The sequence below is a fragment of the Octopus sinensis genome, linkage group LG16 (assembly GCF_006345805.1).
Source record: "Octopus sinensis linkage group LG16, ASM634580v1, whole genome shotgun sequence".
Taxonomy (NCBI): domain Eukaryota; kingdom Metazoa; phylum Mollusca; class Cephalopoda; order Octopoda; family Octopodidae; genus Octopus; species Octopus sinensis.
In genome coordinates, this window is record NC_043012.1 from 54,809,163 (window position 1) to 54,823,589 (window position 14,427).

General features: G+C 38.4%; 1 protein-coding gene across 4 annotated transcripts in view; it reads left to right on the plus strand.

Annotated features, from left to right (window-relative positions):
* Positions 1-11,678: 11,678 nt before the first annotated feature.
* The window catches only part of LOC115220492 (hybrid signal transduction histidine kinase L-like), a 91,356-nt gene continuing 88,607 nt past the window's right edge, over positions 11,679-14,427 (plus strand). For 2 of the 4 annotated variants that reach the window (XM_036510139.1, XM_036510137.1), the window contains exon 1: positions 11,679-11,817. The gene's annotated coding sequence lies outside the window, so the exon portion shown is untranslated. Of the gene's footprint in view, positions 11,818-11,879; positions 12,588-14,427 lie in introns of those variants that run through there. The other 2 variants (XM_036510138.1, XM_029790623.2) reach the window with 1 other exon arrangement.

The window sequence follows — 14,427 nt, forward strand, 5'->3', positions numbered from 1 at the left end:
TCAGTCAAATTGTCCAACCCATGCTAGCATGGAAAGCAGATGTTAAACGATGATGATGATGATGATGATTATATATATATATATACAATAATTATTTGAGGGAATATTATTCCTAACTTACAGGGAAAAATTTAGAAATGCTAAATCAAATTTCACAAAATATAACATATATATATAAAAATTAGAAAAAAAACACCTTTTATCAATTCAAAATGAACAATTAAATTACACCATCTAGAAAATTACATATAATACAAATATTTAAAATAAAATAGCAATAATATACCGATGATTAAGTAAATTGCAAAATAATAATAAAAACGTTATTGTTATTTTATTTTTAATATTTGTATTATATGTAATTTTCTAGATGGTGTAATTTAATTGTTCATTTTGAATTGATAAAAGGTGGTTTCTTTCTAATTTATATATATATATATATATATATATGTATGTATGTATTTAGGTAAAGATAGTTATGGGAGTTACCCAGGGCTTCATGTCCACAAAACGCTTAGTTTTACATTTTGTCAGACCTTAATGACTTCGAGGTCTTTTCTTCCTCCACTTTGAAGAGAGGTTATAGGCCATCAGCCATTTGGGTCTGACAAGATGTAAAGCTAGATGCTTTCTGAATGTGAACCCTGGGTAACCCCATAGACCAGCCATAACTATCTTTACCTAAATATTCTACTGCTCTGTATTTTAGAGTGCGTTTCACTTTTGGATTTATGATTTACTGATGATGTATATATATTTATTATACACACACACACACATCATCGTCGTCATCATTGTTTAACATCCGCTTTCCATGCGTTGCCCTTCCTAAGGCCAACCACTCTGAGAGTGTAGTAGGTGCTTTTATAATGGGTTGGATGATTTGACTGGGGACTGGTGAACCAGAAGGCTGCACCAGGCTCCAATCTTGATCTGGCAGAGTTTCTACAGCTGGATGCCTTTCCTAATGCCAACCACTCTGAGAGTGTAGTGGGTGCTTTTACATGCCACTGGCACGGGGATCAGTCAGGCGGTACTGGCAACGACGGTTTCACTGAGGACTGGCAAGCCAGAAGGCTGTGCCAGGCTCCACTCTAATCTGGCAAGGTTTCTACAGATGGACACCCTTCCTAAGGCCAACCACTCTGAGAGTGTAGTAGGTGCTTTTTATGTGCCATTGGCATGAGGGCCATTCAGGCAGTACTGGCATTAACCATTTTTGAATGGTACTTTTACATGCCACCGGCACTGGTATCATGCAACTATATATATATATCTTTACATCTTTTATCTTGTTTCAGTCATTAGACTGTGGCTATGCTGGGGCACCACCTTCAAAAATGTTTAGTTGAATGCATCGACCATAATACTTATTTTTTTAAAGTGTGGTACTTATTTTATCATTCTCTTTTACCAAACTGTTAAGTTACTGGGATGTAAACCTATCAGAACTGGTTGTTAAGCAGTGTGTGTGGGGAAACACAGTCACAAAGACACACACACACACAAACATGCAGCATGCTTCTTTCAGTTTCAGTCTATTAAATCCACTCACAAGGATTTGGTTGGCCTGAGGCTATAATAGAAGACACTTGCCCAAGGCATCATGCGGGGAGCTGAGCCCTGAATCATATGGTTGGGAAGCAAGCTTCTAATATGTACATAAGTGTGTGTGTTTAAAATTTTGGCACAAGGCCACCAATTTGGGGGAGAGGTAAGTCAATTACATCCACCCCAGTGCGTAACTGGTACTTATTTTATCAACCCTGAAAGAGTGAAAGGCAAAGTCGACCAGGATGGAATTTGAACTCAGAATGTAAATGTGAAGAACGTCTGTGGAGTACTCAGCCACTTGCTGATTAATTTCATGAGCAGGCTGTTCCATTCATTGGATCAAGTGGTACACTTATTATTATAACTGACTGAGTGGCAATTATAATAAATCAATGATGGCTAAGAAATGTCAAAGCAACTGTCCATGATCCATGGTGGCATGGGTTAGATGGTTTCTTATTTCTTTACTGCCCACATGGGGCTACACACAGAGGGGACAAACAAGGACAACACATGGATTAAGTCGATTATATCGACTCCAGTGTATAACTGGTACTTATTTAATCGACCCCGAAAGGATGAAAGGTAAAGTTGACCTCGGCGGAATTTGAACTCAGAACGTAGCGGCAGATGAAATACCTATTTCTTTACTACCCACAAGGGGCTAAACACAGGGAGGACAAACAAGGACAGACAAATGGATTAAGTCGATTATATCGACCCCAGTGCGTAACTGGTACTTAATTTATCGACTCCGAAAGGATGAAAGGCAAAATCGACCTCAGCGGAATTTGAACTCAGAACGTAATGGCAGATGAAATACGGCTACGCATTTCGTCCGTCATGCTAACATCTCTGCCAGCTCGCTGCCTTAGATGGGTTAGATGGTTTGACATGGTTGGATTGGCCTAAGGACTACATTTGTGCTCCACTGTCTGCTTTAGTATAGTTTCTGCAGATGGATGCCATGTATACTGGGTGCTTTTTTCATGCTACCAGTACTATTGAGGCTGTAATGCAGCTTGCAAGACTATGTACTTAGGAGGGGAAACTTGGAGATGAGGAGCAAAAGATGGGTAAAAGTATAAAAAAAGGGGCCAGAGCAGAACAGGTTTCTTCTTGTAAAGGAGCTATTTGACTGGTCATATTTTAAAAGAAAGGGTGGGAATGATAAAAAAAGTATTAAAAAAGGGGCAAGAGCAGAACAGGTTTCTTCTTGTAAAGGAGCTATTTGACTGGTCATATTTTAAAAGAAAGGGTGGGAATGATAAAAAAATTATTAAAAAAGGGGCGAGAGCAGAACAGGTTTCTTCTTGTAAAGGAGCTATTTGACTGGTCATATTTTAAAAGAAAGGGTGGGAATGATAAAAAAAGTATTAAAAAAGGGGCAAGAGCAGAACAGGTTTCTTCTTGTAAAGGAGCTATTTGACTGGTCATATTTTAAAAGCAAAGGGTGGGAATGATCAAGAGGAGCAAGAAAGCAGAAACAGGAGCAAGGGTAGGGGGTGTTTGACAGGGCTGAGTAGCAGAATAACAATGAAGTAAGAGTAGATAGGATAAAAATGATAGAGAGAGAGAGGAGGGGGAGGAGATGATGTTGAGTATGTGCAGGAGTGGGTAGGAAAGCGAGAAACAGATGTAGTGCATGAGGAGGGTGAGAGATGATTGGTGGTGAGTGAAAATAATCATTGAAAGTGTGGGCGAAGAAAACAGTATTAACAAACGAAGGGTGGATAATGAGTGAAACAGTCCTGGCTAGTAAGAAAAGTAGATGGCATCAAGGAAGAGATACAGTTAGGTGATGGGAATATCATGAGGACTGTTGTGCTTCGTATATATTTTACCCAAGTGTCACTTTGATGGCATGCACTGCTCTCTCACTCACTCAATAATAATAATAATAATAATAGGAACGGCTCATGTACTGAGAAGAGCATTATCGCTGTGATAACAACATCCATTCATGAATTTATTTATTCATTAATTTTTTTAAATACATATTTTACCTGTGAATTTGCATGTGTAATCTGGGAATGCATACAATGAGCTTCTCTGCCCTAGGTGTACTCGACGAGAAATGGAAGAAAATTTGAAGAAAGAAGGAAAAATAATGATAATAATAATAATAATAACAACAACAATAATGGTGTATACCAATGTTAAAATCCTCTGGGACTTTAACATGCAAACTAACCATGCGATAGAACATAGAAAGTCAGATATTTTGGTGCTGTACAAGAAAAATAGAAAACATGATATTATTGACATAATAGTCCCCAGGGACAAGAATATAAAAAGTAAGGAGGAAGAGAAAGTAACTAATGAGGACTGAAAAGAGAACTAAAAAATATATGGAACTTAAAGGAAGCTGGTGTAACCTTAGTTGAAGTTGGCATGTTGGGAATGGAAACCACCATTCTTAAATCCTGGTTATATACAAGGAGTGTTAAAAAATCATCATCGTCAGCATCATCATTGTTTAACATCCACCTTCGATGCTGGCATGAGTTGGATGGTTTCATAAGATTGTTCTTGGCGTCTGTGTCTGTTTTGGCATGGTCTTTATGGCTGGATGCCTTTCCTTACACCAACCACCCTACAGAGTGGACTGAGCACTTTTTACATGGCACAAGCACAGGTGAGGTCAGTTTTGGCATGATTTTTGCAGCTGGATGCCCTCCCAAATGCCAACCTCTTCACAGTGTGGACTGGATGCTTTTTACATAGCACCAGCACCGGCTGGGTTACCAAGTAACTTGGAATTTTTGAGAGGGGAGAGGGCATTGGAAAAGATGATCTTGTGTTAGATGATGGAAGGTTAAAGTGTGACAGACAGAGAGAGAGAAGGCAGAAACAGGTGTTTTGCTGTAGAGGAGGTATATGGTTACCCAGCAGAGAGAGGGAAAGACAAAAAAATGCTACATGGGTTAATTCCTTTGGGTGGGAAGTGACGCTACCCTTCCTGCATATGCATTAACATTTTCATAACAGTAGGCCATGAGAGTTCCCAGCTGTTACACATAGAGTAGAGACATATAGTGTGTACTTGTCTCATCACTGGTGACGATGTGGTTTTCATGAAGACTGGGTTGTGGTTTACACAGTCCAGCATGTCTTGGGTGATACCCATGCAGAGTTGCTTCTACAAGCCAAAACCTTGAGGCCTGTGGCTGCAAGATGTAGCTTGTTGTTCATCACTCTGATACCAAGATAATTCTGTGATGATGATGATGATGATGATGATCCTTTCTACGGGAAGCACAAGGTCTCAAATTTTAGGGGAAAGAATTAAGTCGATTACATCAACTCCAATGCATAACTGGTACTTATTTAACCGACCCTGAAAGGATGAAAAGCAAAGTAGACTTCAGTGTGCTAACGATTCTGCCAGCTTGCCACCTTATAATAATAATAATGTTGTTTTTTTTATTTGCCTCAGTAGAATCAGATGAGGAGCACATTACAAAGACAGGTTAACATTTTGTGTGTGTGTTGGTGTACATAAGATTGTTAAGGGAAAAGAAAGGGCAGTTGGTGGGGAAAAAATGAGATAAAAAGTATACATAATATGGAAATGGATGGAACAGTCCTCCTGACACAGAAGAGCCTCCAACTAGTGTCAATGAAGGAACCTTACAGATCCAGGGTCACTGAGGATATTAACTCTTGTCCAACTACTGTTCTCCAATCTACAAATGCATACTTAGGTTAGTTCTGTTCACTCTAATTTTTTCCTGATCAGTCACCTTTTGAAAAACATACTGGAGAACTCCCTATCAACTTTCATTTTCCTTTCCATGTGAAACACGAAAGAAATTGATACAGGGCTGACTGAAGGGGAGGGTGTCTATCTTCAATCCTTTCAGCCACATCTACAAAACAATCTCTTTCACCATAGACAGAGGAAAATGCCTGCTTCATCTCATTAAAGGAGGTTGTGTGATAATGTTCACAATGGACTCAGTCTGTAGCTAGATCTGACCCTCATGCAACGACAAAAAGCTGTTCTATATAATTCTACAGGTCTGTGCTTGGCTACTGCATGAGTATGTTCAGTACAGTTTTGTCATGTTGCATTCATTTCAGACTGTCCTGCCTGGTGGTACTTCCATTCCTGAAGTGTTTATCTTAAACATTTTGGTAGCACTCCTTAGTATTGCTGCCAAGCCAAGGATTTCTGGAAGTTATCCTTAGTAGTAGTACATCTGAGAGTACTCTGAAACAGACCAGCCACTTCATTTTCAGCACCTAGAGTTTCTCTGTGAATTTATTACTGTTACCCAGTACTAGCCCTCTAGATATTGCTCCACAGGATCCTCCAACAGTTTGGAGGAAATGAGTTGGCATTGGATGGGTGCTTCACAATTCCATACATAGTTCATGGAAGGAAAAGGCGAGGACAAGATCTCTCCGAACAAATAACAATAATAATTTATTTCGCCTGAATAAACATTTCCTCTCTGGAGATCAGTAGCCTGGACGCCTTGGTGTGGAAGCAGCAGGGTTGGTAGTTAGGCACAAAAATACGAAGGCATTTTCACAGACTCACAACGTCGCTCTCCATCAGAATTCCTGCTCCACGGAGCTGGTCTAAGTTGCGTCCTGTCTGGTCAGAAGCTGGGGCCGAAAAGGATGAATGGGTGGTCAAGCCTAGCTGCTGATGATGATTGTGCATGCACATAAGGGGCTTCCATCAGATCTCCGGAAAGCTCTAATTCTATGCGCATGCGTGGATGAATGTTCCACAATGGTGTCTAGAACCAGGTGTCACTACAAGCTGTATATTTTGTCAATAGTTAATGCAGCATGCATTCCTTATGCAGATAATTTGAATATTATGACATATCCTATATGTCCTACATATAAAGCTTTTAAGGTGAAACATACACCACGATATGAAAATTTTATTTAATATACATTCACAACATATATTTTTTATCATTAATATAAATAAGTTTTCATCTGATAAAAGTGAAATCCTGTCCGTCTGGGACCCCTATATTTCAGTCTATATTTGCTCTACATAGACATATTATACTTTTTTGGAATCAGGATGATTCTGGAATTGAAAATCTGCCCTTTATTTGGCTTTTGAACATCCAGCATTGGGATCTGATTTAAAAGCATTTTGGGTTGCTATTTCTAGCAGGTAAAGCTTGGCTGATTCACACCATCTTGGTTGGCTTTTGTCAGATGATGTCAGAGATGAAGGGGGAGATAAATGATATTCATTTCATTAATTTTACGTTGTGATAAAAACTTTAGGACAATTGGCCAAAATATGGAATTCAACTTGGAACTGGAACTATAGAATGATTACTTTAAAGAATTAATTCTCATCCGTCCTTAATCTCTGATCAAACATCACGGGGGCATATAGTCATTATAGACATATTATAGTCATGTTATTTAGCAGTCTTTAGTTTTGGGTCAGAGGCCCAATTAGCCCTCTGCAGGAGCTAGCTTAAAAGTTTACACAGAGTGCAGTTTCTAAGCTAGCCTAAAATATATTACAATTCTGAAGTACAAAAATATACATATTGGCAATACTTGTATATAGTCTGCATTTCAAGCATTGCACATATACGTTGTACACTGCCTTGTACCTTATAACTTAATAGATCCTTTGATGAGTCATTTTTGCAAACATGGATAGAATAACATATCATTGATAGATTTTACTCTATAGGCATAGGAGTAGCTGTGTGGTAAGTAGCTTGCTTACGAACCACATGGTTTCAGGTTCAGTCCCACTGCATGGCACCTTGGGCAAGTGTCTTCTGCTATAGCCTCGGGCTGACCAAAGCCTTGTGAGTGGATTTGGTCGACAGAAACTGAAAGAAGCTTGTCGTATACATGTATATATATATGTATGTGTGTGTCTGTGTTTGTCCTCCCAACACATCGCTTGACAACCAATGCTGGTGTGTTTATGTCCCCGTAACTTAGTAGTTCGGCAAAAGAGACCGATAGAATAAGTACTAAGCTTCCAAAGAATAAGTCCTGGGGTCAATTTGCTCGACTAAAAAGGTGGTGCTCCAGCATGGCCACAGTCAAATGATTGAAACAAGTAAAAGAGAGTATACAGTTTCATGTTTAATTATGTAGATTTTTGATTACAACAGTTTTTTTTATGAAGATTGTCTTCCCAATCAGATTTTATGATCATCACTTCTTTCTTTGTACGACTTCAGATTATTTTTGCTTGAGTGGCTGTGTGGAAAGTAGCTTGCTTACTAACTACATGGTTCCGAGTTCTGTCCCACTGCGTCACATCTTGGGCAAGTGTCTTCTACTATAGCCTCAGGCCAACCAAAGCCTTGTGAGTGGATTTGGTAGTTGGAAACTGAAAGAAGCCTGTCGTATATATGTATATATATATATATATATATATATGTATGTATGAGTGTGTATATGTTTGTGTGTCTGTATTTGTCCCCCACCCCATCACTCGACAACCGATGCTGGTGTGTTTACATCCCTGTAACTTAGCAGTTCAGCAAAGGAGACCAATAGAGTAGATACTAGGTTTACAAAGAATAAGTCCTGGGGTCGATTTGCTCGAGTAAAAAGGCGGTGCTCCAGCATGGCCGCAGTCAAATGACTGAAACAAGTAAAAGAGTTAAAGAATATAGATACACAACAGAGTTTATTATTGAAAATAAATATAATAAAAGTCGTGTATTTTTGTTACTAAAGCAAGTGGAGCTCATAGTTCTCTTTGTTACTTCTACCATTGAAATATATGGTAGAAAATTATGTAAATAATAAAAATATAAAAGAATAATTTAGATGGCATTGGAGTGTCTGTGTGGTAAGTAGCTTGCTTACAAACCACATGGATCCGGGTTCAGTCCCACTGCATGGCACCTTTGGCAAGTGCCCTCTACTATAGCCTCAGGCCAACCAAGGCTTGTGAGTGGATTTGGTAGACGGAAACAGAAAGAAGCCTGCCGTATATATGTATATGTGTGTGTGTGTGTGTGTGCATGTGTGTGTATGTTTGTGCGTCTGTGTTTGTTCCCCCAACATCGCTTGACAACCGATGCTGGTGTGTTTATGTTCCCGTCACTTAGTTGTTTGGCAAAAGAGACCAATAGAATAAGTACTAGGCTTACAAAGAATAAGTCCTGGGGTCAATTTGCACGACTAAAAGCGAAAGAGTAAAAGAGTTATGGGCACAAAAAAATACATCTATCTCTCTGCCTACCTGCCTATCTGTCTGTCTCTCCCTTATATGTATATATATATATACACATATCATCAGCATTATTTAACGTCCGCTTTCCATGCTGGCATGAGTTGGACAGTTTGACTGAGGGCTGGCAAGCCAGAAGGCTTCACCAGGCTCCAATCTGATCTGGCAAAGTTTCTACAGCCGGATGCCCTACCCAATGCCAACCACTCCGAGAGTGTAGTGGGTGCTTTTACATGCCACCAGCATAAGGGCCAATCAGGTGGTATATATAAATACATACGACAAAATATGAAGTTTTAAAATTTATTGGTAGTATTTATTCACCATTACAGATGTTTCATTTACTAATAGGAGTTAGAGTTTTATGTGTTAGGCATGTGAGGAATTTCCTGTTACAAATTATTCAGACAAAGAATTAAATAATACTTTTTAATATTATTTAATTCTCTATCTGGAGAATTTCTAATTGGAAGTTCCTTACATGTCTATCTAACATATAAAAATCAGTAATTCCTGTTAGCAAATGAAACATCTGTAATGTTGAATAAATAATACCAATAAATTTTCTGACACTCTGTTTCATTATACAGGTAATATTTCTAGAATGTATGTATGTATGTATGCATACATACATATCATCATCATCGTTTAGCGTCCGCTTTCCATGCTAGCATGGGTTGGACGGTTCAACTGGAGTCTGGGAAGCCAGAAGGCTGCACCATGCCCAGTCTGATCTGGCAATGTTTCTACAGTTGGATGCCCTTCCTAACGCCAACCACTCCGTGAGTGTAGTGGGTGCTTTTTACGTGCCAGACGAGGCTGGCAAGCGGCCATGATCGGATGGTGCTTTTTACATGCCACCAGCATGGAGGCCAAGTGAGGCTGGCAACGGCCACGATCAGATGGTGCTTTTTACGTGCCACTGGCACGGAGGCCAGTCGGGGCGGCGCTGGCAACGGCCACGTTCGGATGGTTCTCTTACGTGCCACTGGCACTGGTATCACAGCTACAATTTCCATTGATGTTGATCAATTTTGATTTTGATTGTCACTTGCCTCAACAGGTCTTCACAAGTAGAATTTTGTGTCCCAAGTAGGAAAGGTATGCATATATATATATATATATATATATATATATATACACAAGGGGGTGCTGAAAAGTTCCTGGCTTTGGGTAAAAGAAAATACAGGAGGATCTGTTATGATTTTATTCAACATATTCCCCTCCCAGATTCACACACTTATTGAAGCAGTTCTTCAGTTTTTCTAAGCCCTGTAAAAGAACTTGGAAGGTAGAACCTTCAACCAGGCCTTTCACAATGCCTTTAAAGCCAAGAACCTTTCAGCACCTGTCATATATATATATATATATCACGTGATCACATGACCGACCAGGCTATTAGATGTTGCTACACATCGCTGGTCACAATGTGCTTCACATTCTTTTAGCCTTCAAATGACATCACCCTGCTGGCTAAGCGAGCAGGCCAACAGAAGAAAGAGTGAGAGAAAGTTGTGGCAAAAGAGTACAGCAGGGATCGCCACCAACCCCTGCTGGAGCCACATGGAGCTTTAGGTGTTTTCACTCAATAAACACTCACAACACCCGGTCTGGGAATCGAAACCGCGATCCTACAACGACAATTCCGCTGCCTTAACCACTGGGCCATTGCACCTCCACACACACACACACACACATATATATATATATGAGTCAGTAACACTCACACACATTTATACATGTGTGTGTGTGTGTTACAGACTCCTTGCCTTAAAATCATATGAGATGTTGTAAATGAGTGTTGCCATCATGGAAGTGGTATCCTTCTTGCAGTCTTCCATGAAAACATGTCTGGCCATGGGGAAATATTATCTTATTTGGAAGTAAGTGAGGGTTGGTGGCAGGAAAGGCATCCAGCCATAGAAAATTCACATTGACACATTCCATCCAACTCAGGCAAGCATGGACATGTCTTATGTTGAAACAATGATGAGGATATATAGAATGAGTGTGGCAAAGATAGAGAGAGAAAGACAGTGTTAGATGAAACTCATATGGAATTGGAAAAGAATTGGTTAAACAGTGAAGAGGGTGGTAGTTGCGGTGCTGCTTATGATAACCTGCTGCCAATTTTGGACTTTGTCTCAGGCCCTCAATCATAAATGTCTTTGCTCTCTGCTGTGTATGTTTAAATATTACATGTGATTTTGTGACTAAAATATATGAATTTAACTGAAAATTGAGAAAAATGACACTAGCCAGAGCTGGAGATAGTAAATGGTAACGGTATTGATGTTGATAATGATGATGATAATGCTGGTGTTTGGTAATGGCAGTTATAATGGTGACTGTTGGTGGTTGTGATGATAAATGGGATGGCAATGACACGATGATGGTAGCAGCATTGTAAAGGAAATGATGATGATGATGGCAGTGGTTATGTTAATGAAGCTGTGATGATGAGATAATGGAAAGGTTAAGGTGCATGTTTTATTGACAATGTAAAGTAAAATCTATATTTTGGTACTTAAATGACTGAAAGGTAGAGAGGAACAACGGCTAATCAAAAGAATTTATTTTTCTCTGCTGCTGTGGAATGATATTTTTTTATCTTTCTTTATGAATCAACTTTGAAAGGATAAAACTTGTAACTTTAAAGTCATACTTACTGATAATAAAATATTTAAATATTTAAAATGAATTTAATGGAATTTATTATTTCCTTTTATTACACTAACTGAAAGTAAAAATAAAATATCAATTTAACTTCATTTTTGGATATGTGTAATGTTGAACTTTAAATTTTATTTTAAACATCAATACAAGATTAATTATCCAGTGAGTGTCACTTAAAGTTCCTTTTAAAAAGCTCGCTATTTTCCTTAACAGTGGAATAATTCTTCTCTTCTAGTCGTAAGTCATAAAACTAGGCCTTCCTACTTTGAACGCAAGTTACCCTGGGTAAATAGTTCTAACTTCTTAATGGAATAATACACAACTGCCTTCTTGTAATCAGCCTTACTGAGGAAAAACAAAGCCAAAACGAAGACTATCAGCAAGTTTTGGTGAGTATTTATACAAAACAATCTTCAGGTTATGGGATTTCGGGTAGCTGTTAAGAATAAACGAAGAATTTAATACATCAATGGTTAAATAACTCTGTGGATTCTCTAAAAATGAAAACGATTCCACCAAAGCACTACTAAATGGTGTCTGCACGGAATATATTGATTTAGATAGTGCGCTATGGGTGTGCTTGTTCTCAACGTTACCGAGTGAACGCGTTGAAGAATGATGCCGTGACTTGTAAAAAGGAATTAAGAAAAGCCTCACAGACATTTAATCAAAGACAATCAGTGTACATAACAGGCCATAGAAGGGACATTACTTAAGTCTGCACCGCATTTCTTCGACTCTTTCTTCGATGCCACTACACAACGACTGCTCCCTCAACCAACATAGCCTACATAGTTTTTATCATTTGACATTTGCTGGAGCCAAACTGAATGACAGCAGTGTTTTTTTTTTCCGACACGCGGGAACGTAGTCTATCGCATAACATAAGATGTGATCGCAGCAGGCATCGGGTCCGGAGTTGAACGTATTTTTCGTTCAGGATCATTGATCTCTCCCTAATTATATGAATTCAACAACTGGAAACATTGCCCTCCTAGTAGACTGTTAATTCGTACACATACATACATATATATATATCATATATATATATATATATATATCATATATATGTATATATATATGAATTCACATGAGTGGATACTTTACACCGTAGCCAAACTCATTAAGTCATCTGTTTTCTAACAGCGTTACTGGACAGGTGAGTAACATATAGTTCTTCTAATACAGCTGGAAGGTAGTCTGGCCAAACACTTCAGATAACATCATCATACATCTTAGTTGGGGTATTTGCAGGCTGGCTTAGTCGCAGTCAGTCCAAATTTGGTGGGAATGCTTTTATATACATATCTCTGAACTTCACATCCATCCATGTACACAAGGCCAAAACCAAAAAAAAAGTAATAATAATAATAATAGTAATAATGACGATCCTCTAAAGGTTAACGTTAACAACACTCCTTAAATTTTCACCCTACAAATATACAAAATGAAACACACACACACATACATACAAACACACATAAGTATATATATATAAGAAAATACACACAAGAATGTTAAGGAAGAAAATCAAAACACAGAACAAGATAAAAGTTACACTTGGCATTTTTTGTTTCTTTCTGTTTTTTTTTTCTTTTTTGACAAGATGGATTGTCAAAGTTGATGCTAGTCACATCCACAAAACTACTCACACCAGCCTTTGTTTTAAATATTTTACTAATAATGGCTATGTGTTTCCATTCTCTTATGGCGTTTGTTTTAAACTGTCTTGTTGCTCTAATACCTTATCCGTCTGATGTGTTTATTATTATTAAATTGTTTTTTCTTTTCCTTGCTACATACTTTGGGCCCCGCTTTCGTTGACTTCCCTATCTCTGTAGCACACCCTCCCTTACGTAGGTACATATATATATATATATATATATGTGTGTAATGTATATATGTATGTTTGACTAGTATGTGAGTGTGGTTATGTTTGGTGACAGAATGATAAACTGGGAGGGTACGAGAGGGAGAGATGGATAGAGAAAGAAAGAGATGGATAACGAGAGAGAGGAGATAGATAGGTAGGTAGGTAGATAGATAAGGAGAACGGGATGGCTGGATGGATATAAAGAGAGATGGATACAAATAAGGAGAGCTAGAGGGAGAGATGGTTGGTTAGATAGGTAAAAAGTGGGAGAGAGCGAAGAAGAGATAAGTAGACAGATAGACAGACAGATAGATAGATAGACAGACAGACACTGAAAAAGAGGGAGTGACAGTAGTCCCTGCCGGGTCAAATCAATGGCATGTCTCTCAGACTTGCTTACAAACATACACACACACAGACGCAACACACACTTACACACGTGCATGTATATATGTATGTATGTTTATATAAACACATGTGTATTTGTGTATAATCCGAACTATAAATATACGCGTATCAAGTGTCTGTATAAGATGTGTAGAGTAGCTGTTTGTTGTTATATGCACTTATGTTTATAGCTGTAATTATATTTTTGTTATTGTTTATCTCTGGGTCAACTCTAATCAAGAGCGTTCCAGTCATGACTATTCCGTATTTTATTCGGACAGTATACCTAGGCTTACATTATCCAATACATCATTTATTCTAGACGATAGGATGTCATTGGCGTGAGATTTGGCTGTTATTTCTCACAGGGTGAGCATCCACGTAGAAGGCTCCCTCATTATGTAAACTGTATAGTTAGATCTCTCTCTCTTTCTCTTTTCCCTCCTCTGAATGTGTGTGTTGTGTAATGTATGTATTGGTTTGTGTGAATCCCACCTGTCTCGTTGCTTGGAATTTTTCTTTGTTCGGTAATGTTAATGTATTTGTCTTTCTTTCAGTCTGCATTTGTCTTTCTCTCCCAAGCTCTGTTTGTCTTTCTCTCTTACACAAACAGTTACACATACCTTATGTGTCTCTCCCTCTCTGTCTCTTTAACACACACACACACACACACACATACACAATCCTGATCTTTTTTTTTATTCCAATCTGTCTTTATTTCCTTCTTTCATTCTTATAA